Source organism: Acinonyx jubatus, chromosome E1, assembly GCF_027475565.1.
Source record: "Acinonyx jubatus isolate Ajub_Pintada_27869175 chromosome E1, VMU_Ajub_asm_v1.0, whole genome shotgun sequence".
Lineage (NCBI taxonomy): Eukaryota > Metazoa > Chordata > Mammalia > Carnivora > Felidae > Acinonyx > Acinonyx jubatus.
The window spans coordinates 57,393,007-57,409,704 of NC_069397.1; the positions used below are offsets into that span (position 1 = coordinate 57,393,007).

At 53.8% G+C, this 16,698-nt stretch overlaps 1 protein-coding gene across 3 annotated transcripts in view; it reads right to left on the minus strand.

Moving 5' to 3' along the window:
- RBFOX3 (RNA binding fox-1 homolog 3) overlaps positions 1–16,698 on the minus strand; it is a 416,501-nt gene that overhangs the window by 355,062 nt on the left and 44,741 nt on the right. Inside the window, exon 1 of one of the 3 annotated variants that reach the window (XM_053212667.1) lies at positions 9,413–9,528. The exons of the other annotated variants lie outside the window; for them this stretch is intronic. The gene's annotated coding sequence lies outside the window, so the exon portion shown is untranslated. Of the gene's footprint in view, positions 1–9,412; positions 9,529–16,698 lie in introns of those variants that run through there. 3 annotated transcript variants of the gene reach the window in all.

Genomic DNA, 16,698 nt, shown 5'->3' on the forward strand with positions numbered 1-16,698 from the left:
GGGAGTGCTGGCGCCGAGGACCATGGAGAGAGGTGGACAGGTCCGAGGTCCAGAGACAGTGGACTGGAGTCAGAAGAGGAGAAGGTGGCCTAGGCCAGTGAAGGAGGCCCACACTTTCAGGAGAATACGGAGCCTCCTTCCCGTTCTTGCGGCTGCTCTAAGGACAGACCAGCCAGGAATAATCCTGGGGTCCTGGCCTCCGTCCCCAGTCTGGATGCTGCTGGAAAGAGGGCATAGGGCACACAGTCGTGGGGTGACTTCTATCAATCACCTGGATGGGAGCCTGGATCCCGGAACCTGTTCCTGCTCCTGGCTTGATCAGGTGACTACGAAAACGTGTGTGTGTGTGTGTGTGTGTGTGTGTGTGTGTCTGTCTGTCTGTCTGTCTCAGGGAGAGGATGAATCCTACTGAAACAGCTCTGAGCAGGAGTTGAATGTCAACTGACACGCACGCAGAAGCTCTACCTGTGGGTCCCCTTGGTGTACATTTGGGGGGTCCCCAGACGGATGACATGTCCCTTAAAGAAACAGGAGGAGTATTTGCTCAGCACTGCCGTGTCTCCCGCTCCACACAAGACACCTGACCCTCCTTATTTCATCTCCCAGCATCCCCCACGTTTTCCAGGCGAGGGAGGCTGAGGCTCAGAGGGGTGTCTAGGAACTAATCTGTGGCAGAGCTGAGGTTCCACCCACCATGCTATTTCTATTCTACTGTGTAGCCCCTGTTCTTTGTTTCCCTTGTAGGACAACCTCAGGATGGGACAGGCCGAGGTCTCCATCCTTCCCACCCACCGGTGGGCACAGGGGACCAAGCCCTCCTCCCACATACCAGGAACAGGGTCCAAGCTCCCCACATCATCCGGAGGGCAGGCACGCCCACGGGATAGCTCAGGCCACGCCCCAGACACACCCCAGACACAACTGGACCACCTAGCCACGCCCTGACACGTCCCCAACACTCCCACTGGCTGGCATGGGCAGAGGAGAGGACTAGCGGCCCTGGGAGGGTGGTGATAAACCCACCTGCCAGGGAGGGGTCACGGGGGGGGGGGGGCATTTCCACACAAGAGAAAATCAGCCTCAGCTCTGCCCAGCCCAGGATCGCTGGGGAAGGGACACTCCCAGTATACGTTCCAAGGGACCCCAGGGTGAGCACGTGACGGGAGCAGCACAGGAGGGCCCGCCCCCTCCCCCCGGGGGCCCCCTCTGGTCAGGGAGTCTGAGCAGCCCTTGGCAAGATCCCTGGTTATAATTCTGTCCTTATTATAAAAGTAATACATATTTACTGCAGAAAATTTAGAAACTACACATATGCAAAAAGAAGGAAATTTAAAATAACCCATAATCCCACTAACCCGAAATAACTCCTGTTAACATTTTCAGCATATATACCCTCCCAGACTTTCCTCTGCACAGAATATATATTTTTGGTACCAAGTGGGCTCATACTGTACAATCCATTTTGTAACTTTTTCCCATTTAACTATGTCTCCTACCAATTCACTAGGTATTCTTCCACAACATCATTTTTTTAATAGCCGAATTAGGCAAAGAATAGTAAATGATGGCTGAGGGCAGGAGAGGCAAATTTTAAAACACAGGATATTCCGACGAAGCACTAAATAAGGAAAACGTCCTTTGTAAACAAATCAGCTATACGATTACAGAAAGATAGGATTTGGAAAAAACCACCTTTTTTCCCTCTTTAATCCAAACTCGGCAACATCAAAGAACCAAGAGTGTCTTATGATTTGAGGACACGACACTCAGAGAGAGAGCTCTCCTCAGCTGGTGATGTCTTCAGAAGGAAACCGCGTCCAAGTTCTGAAGGACTGATTTCCTTTTCACTGCAGGGTTATGGACGGGGCATTTGTGTCCCCTGCCCCCAAATTCACACAGTGAGGCCCGAACCCTCAGCATGAGGGGTACCTGGAGATGGAACTTTGGGAGGTGATCAGGGTAGATGAGGTTGTGAGGGTGGGGCCCCTGTGGTGGGATTAGTGCCCCTGTAAGATGAGACACCAGTGCTCACAAGCTCTACGCCACGTGAGGCCATAGCCGCAGACATCCGTGCACAAGCCAGAAAGGAGCCCCCTCCCTGATCTCAGGCTTCCTGCCTTGGACGGGGAACAAGTATCTTCCCGTCGCTGAAGCTGCCCAGGCTGTGGTGTTGTGTCCCGGAGGCCTGGCAGGTGAAGGCTGCGGGTGGGAGGTCTGAGATACTTTCGACACTAAAACCACAGTCATCTGGACTTTGTCATGCCGTCCCCGGGGGAGAGGCCCGGGGGGGCCGCAGGCAGAGGTGGGAAGAGTGGGGAACCGAACCCACGGACGGCCCCGCGGGATTCACGTCTGCTCTGCCGGCAGGGAGACGCGTCCCTCAGATTCCACGGGGCCTGCTGGAGGCACAGGCTTTCTGCTGGTCTCACAGTGACAGTGGAGGTGAAGTACAAAGTCCTCGAGATGCCCTCGGAGCACCCCACCGGGACGCTCATGGGACGAGGCGCAGGCAGAGCGGCCTGGGCTCCACGCTCACACGCTTGACCGTGTTAGCAGACTTCTCCCACAGGGAAAAATGAACCCAGAGCACGAAGAGGCCTTGAGGGCCAGAGTTGGAGCCAACTGCAAGAAGACCCAAAGGAAGCAGCTGTGGGGTTGGAGAGAACCCCGGAGAAATCCTGGGGCCAAAAACAAGGGGTTCCTCCCAGGGGGGCAGGGGGCAGGGCCCTGAGAGGAGCTCCACAGGACTCAGGCCCTCGCCGGAGCGACAGATTCTGTTTCCCTAGAGCCTGCACCTACAGGCCCTGCTTCTGCCTTTGGACACAAAAGGACAAACCTACTCCCTTCTCCACAGGACACACCTTCAAATACACAGAGCACAGATTCATACACAGCAGGCCCCCCACCCCCGGCCCACCGTGCCGCCCTCCAAGGCTCCCGTGTCTTCCAAAGCCCACCCGTCTCATGGATGTGAGTCCCTTCACAACCCTGCTTGTGGGCTAGCCACTATCTCTCCTAAATCGAGACACAGAACCAACCGCTGGTGCCCCAGAAAAACCTAGTAGAAGTGGGGGCTCAAGACTTGCCCGTGACCCCCAAGGACAGGCTTCTCCCAGAGGCTGACAGCTCCCTGATGGCAGGGACCAGTCTGTGTGCATGCCTGGTGCACGGTAGGAACTTGGCAAAGTCTTGCTGAATGAATGAATGAATGAATGCACAAACGAATGGAAAGGAATGAATGGCTGAGTGGAACAGAGGGACTAGGGCCTGCCCTTCTCTCCCCACTCTCCCTGGGAGCCCCTGTCACTCCCTGTTACAGGGTGAATTTGGCCCCAGTTGCAAGGGAGGACCAGGGTCACAGCCAGATACCCTCAGTGGTATATACAGCGTATCCCCCTGCCTTCCTTCCTCCCAGGGCCCGGTGCCCTCCTCCAGGGTGAAGCTTGCCATAGGTGCAGAGAAAGCAAGCTAATAAAGGTGGGCAGGTTTTGAAGGCCATCCAGGACAGCCCCGTCTTCGGGGCAGCACCAGGGCAGACAAGTGCTAACAGAGGCTCTCCAGTCACATGCGGTTCCTTGAGACCCAAGAATGTCAAGACGAGAAGGCCGGCAGGCTCTCGGTGCCCTTGTGGGGTCTGGAGGTCCACAGTGCCGTGAGACCCAGAAAACCACCATGGTGAGCAGCTCAGGTCTGAGCCACCGAGACCAGGTGATGGATGGTTCGACCACAGGTGGTCCGGAAACAAGCCCAAGACTGTACGTGATAGAGCACGAGGGTGCCCCCCGTATAAAAAGCACCCGGAAGTGACTAAGAAAAAGCCTCCCTGGCAATACAAAGTGTATGAACAGACAGCTCGCGGAGGGCTAAATGCGATAAACACAGAGGAAAGACACTCAAACTTTTCTCAAGTTGGAGAAATATACATTAAAATGATATCTTTACCTCCAAGTGACAAAGACTTTAAGAAATAATAATAACTGATATTGGTGTGGGTGTAGCTTGAAGGACACCCACATAGTATGGAGACATCTGTAGATCCCATCAACTCTGTAAGGCAATCCTGCTGTGGTTCCTAAAATTCAAGATATACACACCTTTCGTCCCATTACTTCTACCTGGGACTTTCTCCAAAAAGGCAGAAAGTGCCAGGAATGATGCACGTGTGTGCGCGTGCACACACACACACACACACACACACACACACACACGAGGGACAGTGTGAGCAGACGGGGAGGGTCTGCAGACGCACTTTCACCTGTTAGCAGAGGTCAGCGGTCATGGAGAGGAGCTAAGCAGACTGTTCATTCCACTTTAGAGGCTTCGGTCTTAGAAGAGCTGATACAATGAATACACAACGGCTTTTAAAATTCATGTGGCTGAATTTTTTAAATGACTGAGAAAATGATTTTGAAATAAAGCCTTTCTACCCCCCGTGCTGTCACAGGTAGGCTTGCCAGGTTTAGCGAATGGAAGCCCAGGATGCCCAGTTAAGTTGGATTTCAGAAGAGTTTTGTTGGTTTTTTTTTTTTAATTTTTTTTTTTACATTTATTTATTTTTGAGACAGAGAGAGACAGAGCATGAACGGGGGAGGGTCAGAGAGAGAGGGAGACACAGAATCGGAAACAGGCTCCAGACTCTGAGCCGTCAGCACAGAGCCCGACGTGGGGCTCGAACTCACGGACCATGAGATCATGACCTGAGCTGAAGTCGGACGCTCAACCGACTGAGCCACCCAGGCGCCCCCAGAAGAGTTTTGTTTTAATAGAAATATGTCCCGTAGACACCTGGGTGGCTCAGTCGGTTAAGCGTCCTGGTTCAGCTCAGGTCACGATCCCACACTCTGTGAGTTCGAGCCCCACGTCGGGCTCTGTGCTGACAGCTCAGAGCCTGGAGCCTGCTTCGGATTCTGTGTCTCCCTCTCTCTCTGCCCCTCCCCTGCTCATGTTCTGTCTCTGTCTCAAAAATAAATAAAAACATTAAAAAAAAAAAAAAAGAAATATGTCCCGTAAAGTATTTGGCACAAACTTCTACAAAAAGTTCTTTGCTGTTCATCTGAAACTCAAAGTTAACTGGGCGTCCCAGGTGTATCTGGCAACCCTAATTACAGGGAACGGAGAAAGAAGGAATGAACACCCCCCCCCCCCCCGCAAGCCAGATTTAAACCCGTTTCCTCTAGCTGCCGGGGAAACCTGCCGTATCCGTGATGAGGTCTTCCTCCTGGGGACCACGCGCGCACACATGCACACGTGTTCTGATCGTCACTCGCCACCCTCCAGGAGAACACTCTTTGACTTGGATCTCCTTTTGACCTGCTCGTAGTGGCCGGTATGGTTCCCATCTGAGAGTCAGGATGGAAACCAAACGCACCCTGCCGGGGAGACGTGAGCGCCTACAGCAGGATCCCGCCTCTCGGATTCTACGTCTGAGCCTGGTGGTACCAGGCGCAGGGAAGGCAGTCCGCAAACTCGGGGAGATCAATTAGCAGAGCTCCAGGTGCACCGGGCAGGGAGGACGGCACCCCTCTTCAAGGCGTGCAGCATCCAGCTCCTGGCCCGTTTGCTATTCAGGGCCACGCCCCACTTCGTAGCCAAGGTCAGCATCTCGTGACCTCCTGCAGCTGCCAGGAGCTCCTTCTATGTCCCTCCTTCCCAGCACGGAGCACACGGTGCACCAAACCTCATACAGAGCGGCTCAAGCCGCTGCTTCCAAAGGCAGCCTATATTTGGATCTCATTTCCCATTATTCCTTCGCTGTCACAATGAGGTGACCGGGGCCAAGGACAGGAGGCTGGAGCCCAGGAGCCCTCGGCCAGGTTGTGGGGCTGCTCAGACAGCTTAAGCTTCAGTGCCCTCGGCTGCACAAGCAGTGGTCAGGTGGGTGCTCTTGAAGGGATTCCTAACCCTTTCTGGGTTTGGGGTCGGTTGTGTCCCCCGCCCTCTGATTCAGCGTGGACCACTCGGATCCCACTTTTGAGCGCCCAGCCTTGCCCGCAGCTGGAGAATGTGACCACTGGCCACGGAAAGCTCCCGGGCCCCCCCCCTGCTCGAGGCCCCACAGCTCTGTAGGCCCAGGTACCCTCATGCTGGAAAGGTTGTTTAACCCAGCACACCCGTGGAGCCTCGGAAGCCACAGACGAAACATTAGCATTACAACCCACACTGATCTTTGTCAATTACGCTGCCGTGTTTGAGCTCTAACCAGCTTTAAATTGAATCAGGACGAAATCATCAGAATAAAACGAGCCCAAGCCCCAGCCTTTCAATTCCAGCACTGGAGAAAAAAAAAAAAAAAAAAAAAGAAAGAAAAAAAAAAGTTATACATTTCACAATGGCCTTCTACCCCATAATGAACAGGAAAAATAAATTAGATTCCAAGCTAAGGGTATATTTATGCAATTTCATTATGTGCCCATGAGCAAGCCTGGTTTTCACCAAGATAAAAATGAGCTCTCAGAAACGCTCCCACTAAATAAATGGAGTGATTTAACAGCTTAACGGGGAGCGTGGAAGAGGAACTGAAGGACAGTGTCAAAAATGGCAAAATAAAAAATAAGAGGGCCTCACGACGCACCAGCAAGCGCCGTGCGCAAAACGCCGGCGGCTCTGGGGCCTCGGCCCTCAGCAGGCACGGCGGGTCTGCCCGGCCTCCGTGCTCCAGCTTCTCCAGAGACGGGGGACAGGGGATCGGATGCGGGTTCTCCCACTCGACCCGGGCGCCCCGGGCTGCGCAAAGCCACAGAGGCTCTGCACACCCGGCAGCAGGAAACCCGGCCCCCGGAGCCCCAGGCCCCGCCGTGGTGGCAGTTTTGCGGCAGAAACTCTGGCTCGCCCCTCGTCCCCGTGCTGACCCGTCCTCCTCCTCCTCCTCCTCTCCGAAAGTCCCTCTGGATTCTCTCTTCCGCCTCCTGTCAGGGCTTCCTGATGCTCGGACACGGTGCCTCCAGGCCTGCCACACACCTTAGCGTTTCTTTTTCCAGAAACAAAAACATTCCCCGCTGCCTTCAAACTCTCCGTGCGTGTACTTTTTTTTTTTTTTTTTTAGTGTATGACACCCTAGACCTCTCTGCGAGAGGCTTTTTAGAAACTCCCTTGTGAAGGTTGGCAAAATAGTGGGTTTACCTATTTTTTTAATGGATATTTACAAAGCTCGAGAGTGTTTCCCCGAAAACTCCAATGGTGTCGAGCTGGGACCAACTTGGAGACAGATAGCTTGGGACCTCTCACAAAATCAGCTGCTCTGACTTCCTGAGTTACCCTTTCTAGACTCGAGAGGGGCTCCCTGGTGTTGTGAACACAGAAGAGGAGGAAGGTCGTCAGCTTCCCGAGTGGCAGCCTGGGTTACATCGGGAGGAACCTCTGTCCTCGCAGAGAAGGAAGTCAAGGCTAGGGGTGACTGCAGTTCTGGCCAGCCTGGCCCAACAGAAATATCATGCCAAAAAAAAAAAGAAAAATCATGCCAGACACATGGGCTGCATTGAACCTTTTTTTTTTTTTTTTGAAGTTTATTTATTTTGAGGGGGAGCGGGGAGGGGCAGAGACAGGAAGAAAGAGCGAATCCCAAGTAGGCTCCACACTGTCAGTGCAGAGCCCAACATGGGGCTCGATCCCACGAACCGTGAGATCGAGACATGAGCCAAAATCAGGAGTTAGACACTCAACCGACTGAGCCACCCAGGCACCTGGCCAGTTTAAAGTTCCTAGTAGCCACAGTTTAAAAGATTTTTAATTAAAAAAAAAAAAAAAAGAAAAAGAAAAACAGGTGAAATTAATTTTAATAATATATTTTATGTAACCCACTGTATCTAAAATATTAGTTTGTCAATATGTAATCCACATAAGAAATTATTCACGGGATATTTTACATGCTTCTGTGTGTGTGTCTGTGTGCTCAGTCTTGGAGACCCCACGTACACTTAAACTCACAGGCCGTCTCCACTCAGACCCCACACGTTTTGGGTGCTAAGGACTCGTGTATGGCTGGCGGCCACCCACCTGGACGAGGCAGGAACAGAATCCCCTCGTGTCACGACTGTGCCATTCACAACCACCCGAAGCCCCAAAGACAATCACGTGGCCACACGGAGCCTGGCACTCAGCAGCTGGCCAGCGGAGGGAGAAGCCTACCGCTCAGAAATGCATCTCTGCAACCTTCACAACCACTGACTCTCCAAAATCACCGTGAGCCCGTGACGAAGATTCACCGTCCCCAGACTTCGCGAGCGCCCTGTGTGTCGGGAACAAGTCGCCTTACACCCCCAGGTGATGCGCTGTGCGCCCTCTCCACGGCTCTGTGAGGCTCGGCTGGGGCCGCCCAAAACCACACGTCGAGCCAACGAGGACTGGGACACTGAAAGATCGTTTATCGGCCCCTGGGGGGGTGGAGCTCCCCTTCTAACCCAGAGAACCTGCTTGGAACCCGACGGGAGCCGGATTCTCTACTTCTCACTCTGGGCACTCACGACAGAGCAAAATCAGGACCCCTCTCGCCGCCTTCACCGGGGCCTCCAAGGGGAGGAAGTAAACAGGCAGATAAACGCACACAGAGGAAGGTAAAACCAGCTGAGGATTAAGCATGCCGAGCACGTGCCGGCCCCGGGGTCTTACCAGGTACAAAGCCCATTAGCTCATTAGTGCAGAGAGGGCTGGGATCCCACGGCACCGCATGATGCTTGCCCAGTGAAAATTCCGAGCGACTGGTCGACCAGGAGAGACCACCCCCCCGCCCGGCCAGAGTCTGCAGGAGGGGGCAAGAAAGGGACGCTGGGTGATCCAGCAAAGACAGGGGAGCCCAAGCAGCCTGAGAAAGTGGTCGTGGGGGGTAGCTGGAGGACCAGGAAGGGGGAGCTCGCCGAGGGCATCGTGGGACAGAGGAACTCAAACAGCATCCTGACCCCGGCCTGGATTTAAGGCTCCTTCCCGTATGCTAAGGTGGAGGTCAGGTCCACACGTGCCCTGGCCGCATCCTCCCTGTGGCTCTATGAGCAGATGACAAAGCCGTCCCCTGGCTGGCCGGTCGCCGTTACAGTGACCCGCTCAGGGTTTCGTCCTACCTTGTGGGTCAGACCTTTCTCGTACCAGGGGAAGGTACCTGAGGCTGCCCTTGGAGCGTGGTGAGGCTCGGGGCCGGCCTCACCCTCCACCGTGTGCGCTCTGTTGTCACGTGGTGATGGCTGCTGGGGCGGGAAGCGGGGAGGGAAGGAGCCGTGCAGGACATATGGGCAATTGGGAGGTCTGTCTCCTCCGTTGCCGGGCAGTCGTCTGGAGAACGGGCCGCGGAGGAGCAGGGATACAGAGAGGCATGGAGGGAAAGGGGGAGTCCTCCCGAAGGCTTCCAGAAGCTTGTTCCTCCTGCAGAGTCCTCCACCCTCTATGCCTCCCACCTGCCCTGTGACCCTGATGTGCTGACACCCACCTGCACGCCCGACCCGCCGCCGCCACTCGGCCCCCCGGCTCCCGGCAGACGGCACCCGGCCACCTTCCTCGAGAGCCCGGAGGAGGACGCCAGCCTGCATCCTCGGGCTCCGTCTGCGCCCCCAGCCACCCCCTCGATGCCCTTACATAACTCGAGTCCTCCCTCACCCCAAGCAGCTGCCGCCTCAGACTCCCCCCACCTTCTAGACGTGGGGGTGTAACATCTGCTCCTAGTGTTCCTCTCCAAGAGAACGCTTCCCCCACAGCCGCACCCCAAACTCAAACACTGTCACCCTCCCCCAGAGCGGCAAAGGGTAAAAAATAACATAAAATAAAAACATGCTACCACTACCACCCACCGCATCATTAAGGGCCAAAAAAAAGAAAGAAAGGGGAAAAAAAGGCTCCTACAAGTAAAAGTCTTTCTTTCTTGTTCTAGAAAAACAGTAACGAATCCTGAGGGGGCAGAAACGCAGGAAAGGAGCAGACGAGGGATGTCCCGCCTTTTCACCTCCATTGCTGAGATCACCTTTGCTATTTCTCATTTTTGAAGAAACAGGGACGACCACCGTCGCCCGGTGGCAGGTCCTGGCCACGGTGCTCCCACCTCGAGCCTGTGATGACAGGTGTTGGAATTCAGAACCAGGAAGCAGCTGGAGGGGGGACAGCTTGGGACCCCCTGCCTTGTCCTCACTCCCTTCCCTCCAAAGGGGCACAGCTACCAGAAAAGACGGAGGGACGATGTTTGGTTGGGGGTCTTCAGACCAGCCAAGATCTGCCCCACAGGAGCCTCTCCCGACGGGGTGGGGGGAGCACAGCAGGGCCCCCCAGCTGCCCTGAGACTCTGCACCACCACCCCCCAATAGACTTTCTCTACTCCAGACAGCTCAGCACCGTTGAACCCGAGGCTCCCCGTGTCCTTCCAGCCAGCCCATCGCCGAAGCCTGCCTTCCCTTCCAGACACGTCCACAAAAACAAGAGGGAAATCTCTAATTCCTTCCCCAAGAGAAGCTGTCTATTCCTATTATCCAATTCAGCCTCACTTCTCAGACTGTGGTTCCAGCTCCCTGTGCCCTCACCACCCAGGTCCCCGCTCCCACACCCAGCTGCTGCCTAGAGTCTGGTTCAGTCTCTGGGGGCACACTCACGCGCACGCACGCACGCACACTCGGCTCACTGCGTTGTCTTCTGAGGCTCTTAGTGGGGCTCGAAAGGGTCCCCTTTGAGTGTCCCCACGTAACTGGAAAGACAGTGTATGTGTGCATACATGTATGTATACTACATGCAGAACTATTATTGTGCTACGACTCAGATACATCCACGTTTTGCACACGGGCATAATGACAAAGGCAGAGCAAATCATTTGTGAGTGGTTACAGGTGGATTCGGGGAGGTCCCGGCTGCGGTCTGGATCTCGGCAGGTTTTTGTCTCCCCGGACCTACGTTCTCACCTGCTGCCACCGCGCTGTGGAGTCATACCACGTGAACCCATCGTGGACAATTCTGAGGACGGCACGGGAGAGCAGGGAGCCCAGGCTGCCCTCTTGCCAAAACAGAGGGACTCGGTTCATCGGCCCCAGAAAGAAAGGGCATGTTTGAGGAGGACCTACTGAGTGTTTCACAGAGCACCCGCCTCTTGGCCACATGACAGCCGTCCCTACTCATGCAAGGGGGCAAACAGGCTGTCTCAGACGAAATGCCGTCACTGAGGCCCCACCAAGTGCCCAAACGTGGGCCTGTCTGTCCGCTCCAAGCCCCCCAAGACTTTCTAAAGACAGATGACTGATGGCCTGTCCACAACCCCGCCACGCCCTCCCAGGCGCACCAAGAGCATGGCAAGCATCCCTCCCACCTGCTGGCACCCGGCCGCCCCGTCCTTGTAGCCGGGGCCCTCTACGGGGCGGGCATCCTGCTCGGGGCTGAGAGGGGACAGTGCATGCTGGGCACTGCCCTCCCCATGTAGGGATGGGCAGAGAGCCCGCCGGGGGCACCAGCAGGCCGACAGCTTCCGTGCGTGACAGAGAACCACACGGCACCACGACGGAACAGGGAAAGGGGCACCCCGGCTGCCCAGGGGCTCAGAGCTAAACGTATCCCTCCCACTCCCCGTTCTATTAAAACTCTGCTGCTTCAGGGAGGGAATAAAGGTGAGGCCCCGGGACGGGACCTCCAGGAGCCAAGCCCGGGTCAGGTCATCTCCTCCTCTCTCCTCGGAACAGGGGCTCGGTCCACCTGCCAAAACACACAGGTGCCCCGAGCACGGGCGGGGAGTGTGCGGGCCTCGCTGTGTGAGGTCATGCCCCGGGAGAAACGGGGGGACGAAGGTCTGTTTATCCCACTCAGCAGCTACCTGACCAGCGCCAACTGCGTGCGCCAAGGCGACAGAGGAAAGCAGAGGGGAGCGGGGCGGGAGACTCAGGAGGCCTCCCATAGCCCGCTCCCCAGAACAGGCCCCGGTGCCAGGGCGTCCAGAGTGTCCCCACGTCCCCTGAAGCTCCCATGAAGCTGGCGGCCTCTCCCGCCCCTGGAGGAAAACCAGCTTCCCTCCTCCTGCAATTTGGGGGGAACTGCCTGGAGCCACTCGGAACATTCCTTTGCGTGTCCTCAAATCTTCTAGAAACACCAAGTTCCCAGGCGGAGCCTCGCTCAGCGCTGGTGGCCGCTGCCTGGTGTTCCGCCAGCCCCAGGAGGGACTCTCAGCAGACGTTGCTTCAGAGGTGGTCACGGATGCAGCCAGGACCCCAGGACCTGAGGCCGCCCGTCTGCCAGGAGCACACTCTCGCCTGCCTCCCCCTGCTCTCCCCACCTCTCCCACACTCCCCCAGAGAAGAAAGGCTTCTGTGACTCCCACAGCTCAGAGGTCCAAGCAGGTATCCTGCCTGGGTGACGGCGGCTTCCTACCCTCTCGCGAGGGTCTGCACAGCCTGGTGTCAGGGCTTTGTCACCACCCGCAAAGCCCTGGGGATGCCGGGTGTGCCCGCGATGCTGGCACAGACCATCTGAGCTGCTGGGGAAGAGGCCTGCTCGGCTCTGCTGCTCAGGCCTCTGCGGCCCCAAGTTGCTCCTCTGTAAAGTAGGCGACGCCCAGTTTCTTCTTCCAGCACGACACCCCAGGACTCCCCTGGGCCCCTCTAGGCTTGGGGATAGGCTGCTCCCATCCGCACCTCTCTTGTGTTTACTGATGGTGCCTCAGTGCCTACATCAGGGCCCCGCACCAGTAGGTGCCCGACAAATATTTGCGAAATGAATATATGAGTGCTTCCTCGTGGCATTTCATTTTATCCTCGTAAAAACCCTGTGAGCTAGTAAGAGCCATCATTAGCCTACTGGGGACAATAATCATTGTTGCAGTAACAGATACGGATTGACCGCAGAGGCGCCGTTTGCATTACCTCCTTTCTTCCTTTCCTCCAGGCCATGAGGTGGCGCGATTATTAGCACTGTTGCGCAGACGGAGAAACCGGAGAAACCGAGGCTCAGGACAGGGACGGACAGCACTGCCCAGAGTCCCTTACGCCCAGAGGGGAACCGCCACCACCTGTGGCCAGGCCACCCTTCGCCTGCCCTCCGTGAGGGCTGAGGAGAGGAAGAAAGCAAAGCCTCGGGTGTTCACAGGTGCCTCGGGGTTCTAGAAGGTACAAGCGTGTTTTACGTGGGAAGTCCTGAGGGAGATCCCGGAAGGCCAGGAGGACGGCCGGGCTCGGCCCCACAGGTGGGGGCCTCCAACACTCAGCTCCACAGTGGGCTGGCCGGTGCCCACTCCTCCAGAGCTGGGGGACCCCACGCAGCCCTCAGCCGTGAGCAGAAGGGGACAGGGGGGCAGGCAGAACTCAGGTTTCTGTGGAGACTGGGGAGTGATCTGTGTGACACCAGCATTAGACCAACCAGAAGAATCTAAGATCACAGTAACCCTTCGTGTCCGTGTTGAGCTGGGGCGGTGGGAGGCTTGGGGACACCCCAGGGACATGAGGGGGCCTTGGCAGGGAGGGCCGGAGGCTTTGCTTGTGCCGGGAGACAGGACTCCCCAAGAGAGGGATGAGACGAGAGAAAGGAGAGAGGAAGCCGACGTCCCCCCAGGAGGGGTCGGGGTGTCGGGAGGAGGTGAACGTTGCCTTCCCCGCGCAGCCACACACCAGGGCTGGGGAGGCCGCGCAGCTGCGGGTGCAGACTCTGCTCGAGCAGAGCTAACTTTAAAATAAGAGGGCCTGAATCATCATAAAAAGTAAGAATTTTCCAGGCGCGGTGACATAACCGATGAAGCAGTTTGCCTAAAAAGCCCCAGTGTTCTGAGAAGACCACACACACACACACACTCTGCAGAAAACCAACCCTTCGGGGCACAACATGGCCCCGTGACCATCCATGCTGGGCACCCACCTAGAGCACTCACGTACCCCCACTTGAACCTTCTCCATTCAGACCTTCCTTCTCTATCTCCTGGGGTCTACACTAGGAAAACTCTATGCCAGAAAAAAACGGGCCAGGCAGGTCTAAGCCGAAGAGGTCAGCTGGGCCCAAGAAAACAAGGGGTCAGGGGGCACCCCATGCCCAGGAGTGTCCCCATGAAGGCTTGACTGGTAGGGTCTACCCTTGTAGGAGAGGCAGCTTCCTGGAGCCAGACCTCTTCCTGGGGAGTCAGCCTATTAACAAGCTGGCCAGGGGGAGTGGTGGAATGAGTGCATTTGGTGCAAGGAAAGCCAAACTAATACAGGAAACTGGGTTCCCAGAGGTCACGGTAGAAAGTTCCAAATGCAAGCCCACATGCTTATGGCCAGGAAGCGTGGCACTTACACGTCAGATACCCAGCTCGGGGCTGAGGACAGGTAGACCTTTCATGCCGTGATTTATTCAATAAATATTCATTAAAGTAGCACTTCATGCCACAATCATTGGCAGAATGACGGACTGGCTAAGTGGATGGACAGATGGACCAACGGGCAGACAGGTGGATATTGACATCAAAGGAAACAAAACGGAGCTCAGAATCCAAAGCACTGAGGACATGATCTTGTAACTCAAAATCTCTCAAAATCTAACACCCGGTATGCTCCAGATCTGTGCTCCCCAATGGAAATTTCCGTAATGGCAAGAAGATTCCATACCTGTGCCATCCAGTATGGTGTCCGCTAACCACATATGGCTGTTGAGCACCTAAAGTGCGGCTAGTGTGACTGAGTAACTGAATATTTAATTTTATTCAAATAGTCACATGCAGCTGGTGGCTACCATATTGGACAGCACGGTTCTAGAGTTTTGCAACATACCACTGCACGTCCTCCAAGAGTGGCTGGGAATACGGGCCACACAAGGGCAGTTGGGGAGCCCAACTTTGTGAGAAGCTAAGACCAACAGGGGCAGGGCAGTTCCATTTTCCTCTAGCCCCTGATTTCATCGAACAAGAAGGAAACCTGCAAAGCCTGAGGCTTACAGGCAAATGCTTCTCAATTTTAATGTCCACACAAGGCACTCAAAAATCGTGTTAAAAGGCAGATCCCGAAATTCAGGTAGGTCTAGGGTAGGACTCAAACATTTGTACTTCTAACAAACCCTTAGGTGATGCTGATGATCCTGGTTGCAGGGACCACGTTTCTACATAAATGTTTGTAAGTGTTTGTAAAAGTTTAGAAAGTTTTCCATCCCAGAAAAACAAGGGTTTGCAGGTACACAACAGGAAGACCTGGGAAGGCTAAGATTCGATACAGGGAATTTGGCATAGTAAAACAAACGTTCAAATCTTCAAGATTTGAAAATTTAAACAGATGAATTTATTGAGTTCCCACCATAAGCCCGTATGTGCTGGGGAACACGCTGAGCTTACAAGTTACTTTGGGATGTGAGACGTTAAACCATCTTAAGGAACACTGCAACCATCAGGTCTGAGCAAGGCCTTCCGTGATCCCCCCAACTTAACACTGCAATTCCACCATTCCCCACACACCTCCAGCTGTATATTTTGCTGTAAGAAGTGTTACTCTCTAAAATACATCATCTTACTATTTGTTTCGTTTACTGCTTCTTTCCCACCTGGAATGCAAGCTCTATGCAGGCAGGAAATTTCTATCTTGTTTGCTCACTGCTCTATCTCTAGGACCAGAACAGGACCCAGTATGTGAAAAGCCTTCAAGAAATATTTGCTGAATGAATGACTTTAAATCTTCGGATTTAAAGTGGACTTTAAAACTCCACTTGGGAGTTTATTCAGGTATAACATGTCCTTCGAGAGCATTGTATGTTTGTTATGTATGCATTTTGAACATTTTTTTATTAAGTTTATTCCCAGGTATTTTGGTTTGTCATTCTCAATAGGGACCTTTTCTACCTCTGTATTTGTATTTAAGTTATTATTGGTTATCTGCATTTTCATTGATTCCTGTGGGTTTGCCAAACACACAATTATACCATCTACAGAAGATTGATACTTTTATTCCCTACTTCTCAACATTTATTCTTCTCCTGTCTTTCTCTTGTCTGATCGCATCGGCCGACGCTCCTACTACAACATGAAATTGACAGCAGTGGTGACAGTAGGCATCCTTGCTGTGTCCTTGCTTTGCTGTTTCCACATCAAGAAAAAGAATGGATTTTGGACACGATTACACTTAGTCATGTTAAGGAAGTATCAGAAGTATCCGCCAATTCCTAGTAAGTGTTTCAAGCGTGGACGTTGACTTCGGTCAAATGTCTTTTCGGTACCAAAAAAGACAGTCATACGATGATTCTCTTTACGTTGATTGAAATGATCGATTGTGTACTTCTTAATATGGAACCATTCTGGAATTCCTGGCATAAACTCCAAACGGATATAGGATTTTATTATTTTCAAATGAGGCTTGGATTCTATTTCCTAATATTTTATTTAGAATTTTGCATCAGTATTCCTAAGTGAGACTGGTCTGCGGTTTTATTTTTGTACAATCTTTTTCAGATTGAAAAACGTTGTTATTCTCACTTTGTGAAAATTACATAGATGTTTCCTTTCTTTTTATTTGCTGTGTGGAACAGTTTAATTAGCACTGGAAGTACCTGCTCTTCGAAGGTGTGGGTTAGATTCTCCGGGGGAACCACCCGGACATCCTTCTCTGGGTGGGAGTAGCTTAAAAACTGTCTGCCATGGAACTTGGTCAGGTTTGGTAAATTACATCTCTCCCGCTTCTTATTTTGTGTTTCTTGTGCTTTCTTCCGTTCTAACCTAGTTAGCAGTTCAGCTATTCACTTTAAAAAAAAAAAAAGAAAAGAAAAAAACAGCTTTCTGTTTATTAGCCCCATTTGCTCTTCTGTGACTAGTTC